This window comes from Humulus lupulus, chromosome 2 (genome assembly GCF_963169125.1).
Source record: "Humulus lupulus chromosome 2, drHumLupu1.1, whole genome shotgun sequence".
Classification (NCBI taxonomy): Eukaryota; Viridiplantae; Streptophyta; class Magnoliopsida; order Rosales; family Cannabaceae; genus Humulus; species Humulus lupulus.
Window position 1 is genome coordinate 233,704,393 of NC_084794.1, and position 5,400 is coordinate 233,709,792.

The following is a 5,400-nucleotide window of genomic DNA, read 5'->3' on the forward strand; positions in this document are numbered from 1 at the left end:
TAATTTTGTATTAAACTTTTAGGTATTGATTATATTCTTTATGTTGTGAATCGAATTGGCAAGGAGCATTGCAAAGTTAATTAATTTGATTATTAATTGCAAGAGGTACGGAAGTATGTTCTCTTAACTCTTTTATTAATATCATACAAATGTTAGAGGAGTTTGAATATCTTAAATATTCATTCATAGAGAAGTAGGTTCTGAGATTAAAATTGTGTGCTGCGTTGATAACGGAAGGTTGAAAACTTGTGTGTCTTAGAGAAGTAGGTTTTGGAAAATTTGTTTGTGTGTTGTGGTGATATAAGGAAGAAAACTTATTGTGTGTTGTTTGAATTTTTTTATTTGGTATTGATAGATGGTTAGGTAAGCTTTTATATGGGAAATGATGTCAGATTTTATCTAGAATTATGTATTATCTTCTTAAAAATATATTGTGTTTGCTTGAATTTGTTTGATTATATTGTTAGATATCTTGCCTGTGGTGTGAACAAGGGTAGTTTTCACATCCCAACTTCACAAACAAAATTAAGACATAAAAATACAGTACTTGATGCAAAATTAAGACAGAAAAAATAAAATTTAAAATGTTATAAGAGGTTTATAATAGAGTGAGAAAAAAATAAGATGCCAATAGAATTATCCTAAAACTAGTTTTCTTATACAGTTGAAAATAAAACTATGACTAGCATATATAAACAACTAGTGTCAAAGAGTAATTGTAATTGAATTAGTACATTTTATACATGTATTTTGGACAAATAATAGTATAACTAACTTTCTCTTCTCACAATTATATTAATAAAATATTATTTCTACTAAATACAATTAGTCTCATAGAAAAGGGATGAAGTTCATAAACTGGGTCTTTGAATTTCAATGCCTATCTATGTTTTCAGATTTCATTTATGTATAAGAAGCAAAGACAGAGGACATAGTAATTAAAAAGAGAAAAAGATAATAATGTAGTTGTAGTAAATTGACTCTTTAAAATAAATAAAAGCAAAGAGACCCCACTCCAGTAGATGGCCAGCAATTATATTATCAATTATTTTCTCAACAATTTTTTTTGGTTTTTTTAACCTATGTTTCATGAACACATATTTACACACTAGTTTTACACCATTTAAAAAAAAAAAACTTGATCTAGTGGCTGATTTTTATTTGGTTAGTATAACATGAGTGTTATGTTTACAGACAGATTAATTGATTATGTTGTTATCAATTATTGTTATCAATATACCACATGGTTGGTCTATGATCAAGTTTTACAATATTCAACATTTTTTTTAAAATAAAAATTATTACAATAATCACTTGTTAATCTTTAATTTTTTTTTTTTTAAATATGAGAAACCAAGCTACTTGGAAACTTGTACCATTTCACATAAGAGCTCAACTTAAGCAGTAGAGCAAGAAATATGAGCTTTGTCTGACAAATGTAGATTGTGGAAAGTGATGCCTTGTGTTAAACTCTTAGCTTGCTGTTATTCTCACAATAAATTCTTGATTTTTGTTTGCTAAGTAACTCATAAATTAATTATGGTTTTGCTTATTAAGGTGATTTTTCCTTAGACTCAAGTTGGCAATTTTTATTTGTATCATCAATACTAAACATGAGTATAACACAGACCATATTATGAGAGCCAAACCAAAATATAGAATTAAAATAAAGAAATACACCACATGGTTGGTCTATGACCAAGTTTTACAATATTCAGAATTTTTTTAAAAATAAAATTATTACAATAATCACTTGTTAATCTATAAAAACGAAAACTAAACACCCACTAGCTGCTCCACCAAAATCTTATTCATAAAACTTCACTTGGATAAAATAAAATACCCAAAACACTTGTAACTACCAATCAAACCTCAAAATAAGTGCCAGTGTTTGTAGCTCGAGACGAGTACTCCTTCACCAGCTAACCGAAAAGTGACCCCTCATTTTTTATGAGCTTAGTTGGCTCATCAAACTCCACTAACTTCCCTGTCAAAATCTCAAGTGTTGCCTTAGTTTATAAACATTGAATATATGTATAAAAATTGTTGAATTGAGTATAAATATTTAGTACAGACCATCACTAATGGCAAGAACCTTAGTGCAGTCCATGACAGTTGGGATTCTGTGAGCCACAGTTATGACGGAGCAATCTACCAATTCTTTTCTTATGGTTGTTTGCAGAATGGCATATGTTGTGTTGTCCATTGAGAAAAAAGTCAAGAAAGAAAATATACACTACTGCCAAAGATGATGGATAATAAGGTATTCTAAAACAGTAAGCATTGATAGGATTGATAACCCATTAGTCAATTACATCAAACTCTTGTATATGAAAATGACTATGGATTATTGATATGAGTTGAGTGAGTGAGAGAGATATATAAGACTTTATTAAAAGGAAAAAAAAAAAAGAGAATATGGTCAAAAGTTATATGCCATCTTTGTTTTCATAAAAGTCTACAAAAAAAAGTGAGAGAGATTTTGTTTTAACTTATATTTGTTCTTGAGCGTTGCCATATATACATATATATATATATAAAAATATCAAAGAAACAGAGTGGAAGGCTAGATCTGGAAAACACAGGTTGAGTCACTAAAAAGAGAAGAGTTGAAAAATCATTGATGGACTCCAAGCAATACCACTGTAAGATACTCTACAAACTTTTACTTATTTCCTAAATCTCTACACTCTTCCATGATTGAATACAACACACACACATACATATATATAAATGATAATAGGAAATCAGTGGAGCAACTATACACACATACACACACACTGGACACATATGCTCCACAATTTGATAAACTACTGTTGTCCGTAAGCCCAATTCTGCACTAATCGTGTGACTTTCCAAGACCCACCCACCACATTAGCTTTAGGGAAACATTTCCATGGTCATAATAAGCAACAATCCTCAATAACTATGCTAATTTGCTTAGGTGATATGTAATATATATATATGTTAAAGTTCATTTAAGCCAATATGAAAAGTATCAATCAAGTTTGTATTAGCTAATAACTGGATGTTGCATTTTACCTTTTCAAGTTTTGTAGAAAATATGAAAAGAAAAATAACTGAGTTATTAATATCATATTTGACTGCACTAGTATTCCAAATCTAAATAAGACTTCCCCTATTTTCAACCATTAAAAAACAGAAGCCATAATTGATAATTCAACTCACTTCATCTCAACTTGCTACTATATTATATTAAGATCTATTCTTAAGCTTTAGTGCTCACTTTTCTTAAAACCTATCTTAATTTTATCAAGTATGTTGTTATATGCTTATTTAATAAATATATATATATATATATTTACCTATGCACATCTTTACTGCATATTCATGTGTTATTTTCGATAAGTTATATGTGTTCTAGTTTATGACACATCGAATTATAAAGGCTATATAAATAAATACATATTTTTATACAAGGTTTGTAGTATCTTGTGTCCAAAATCCTTTTTTTTTTTTTTACAATTATTACTACTAGTTGTTCTTGTTATTTTGGATTAACAATAGTCCACTTAGCAACTTTGTCATTTGAAATAGGGCTTCACACTTCGGTACCTAAAAGTTGACATCAATGGGCATGGGTACAGGGAGACCATCAAGCATTTTTTTTTTAAATATGAGAAACCAAGTTACTTGGAAACTTGTACAATTTCACATAAGAGCTCAACTTAAGCAGTAGAGCAAGAAATATGAGCTTTGTTTGAAAAATGTAGATTGTGGAAAGTGATGCCTTATGTTAAACTCTTAGCTTGCTGTTATTCTCACAATAAATTCTTGATTTTTGTTTGCTAAGTAACTTAGAAATTAATTATGGTTTTGCTTATTAAGGTGATTTTTCCTTAGAAAGTACTAAAAGATAAATCTTAATTCTATTATTCTAAACTCTGATGTAGTGGTTTCTTGACTGATAAGACTTGATAAAGTGAAGAACTCAGCAGGACTGGTACAGTGCTACGGTAAGAGCTCCAAGCTAAGAGAGCTAGTAAATGTTGTTGTGGTTGGAGGTACATAGATATGAACAAATCTTGAGACAGAGAAAAGGTAGAGGAGATAGAAAAGATGCATAGTCTCAGTGAACAATATACGTTTTAAAATAGTAGTTAACAATGTTGCTTTGTTTAATTGTTATTTCGTAGGAAAAAATTAAAGCTCCCATGATCAAAGATATGATTCAAATCCTTTTGTCTCTTAGTCTAATTGCTCTGTTTTTATGGTAATAAATTAGTTCCTAAAATACACATTATCTAAAACATACCTCTGTTATTTGGAATAGAGTAAAGGAGATTCATTATTTTGAGCTTTTCATTTCAAGTCTACTTGATTTAGTAATGAGTGAACATGATTTAGCTCTGAGCCTTCTATTGCTAATCCCACGGTTTTCTTCTCATCTTCATGTTCACTTAATATATAAAAAAAATCTCCTACATTTGGTCTTGCAATTCTGTTGAGATTTATGAATTTTCCTTGTCTTTAACAAGTCTTGGTTGATTTGGTTGGTGCACAGACAAAAGCAGTATGGGTGTTCTTTGCCTAGTAAAAAGATTTACAATAACAGGGTCAGGGATGCCAGATTAAGTCTTGGCATGTAAAGAGGAGAGGACACACTTTCATTTTCTTCTTTAGTTAAATACACATTGGAGTATCTATCTTAAGTGGTTTCAACACACAGAGACTTTGTGAGACTACATATTATTTAGTTTATACATAATATAAATATATATTCTTTGGTGAAGAAAACAAATGAGTATGAAGATAGCGTTCTCTTTTTTTTTTTCTTTTTTCTTTTTTGAGAGAGAGAGATGAAGACAAATTTGAAAATGAAGAAGGAAAAAAATGAGAGCAGTGAAAATTTTGTGGGATTTCAGATAATTTTTAAACAAAACAAACATAAATGCCCAAAGCTTTTTTAATCCTAATAATGCGATGCTTACAATACAAGCAGTTGGTTCCACAGTTGCATGGCCTTCTAAAAAATTTATTCCAAGAGGTACATTTTCATATTAAAAAAAGAACCAATGTCTTATAATTTAGTGTTTGGTTTCTTTGTTTGCTTTGGTGTAGTTGTGAATTCATTATTTTGTATGTGGTGTCCTCTCTTGGAAATAATTTCCATAGCATTTTTCTTGAAGTAATTTGTGATGCTAGATAATAACAATAAAATATTTATTTGTTTATTTTGCAGATGTGACAAGCGAAATAGAAAATGATACTTAATTTTGAAGGTTTTGTGTTGGGCAGCTGTAGAATATTTTGTGCTGAAAGTAGTAACTTTTCAATATGTTGAATATTTAAGACTACTTGAATACTTAAAGAACATTTTGTTGTTGATGATAGTGTTGAATATTTTAAACTAATTTGTGGATTGTTAATACAATGTTG

The 5,400-nt window shown here is 29.4% G+C and overlaps 1 long non-coding RNA gene across 1 annotated transcript; it reads left to right on the top strand.

Moving 5' to 3' along the window:
- The first annotated feature begins 2,126 nt into the window (after nucleotides 1–2,126).
- On the top strand, nucleotides 2,127–5,400 carry LOC133816580 (uncharacterized). Its single transcript, XR_009885345.1, has 3 exons — nucleotides 2,127–2,645; nucleotides 3,915–3,977; nucleotides 5,204–5,400. It is a non-coding gene; the product is annotated as an uncharacterized LOC133816580 (long non-coding RNA).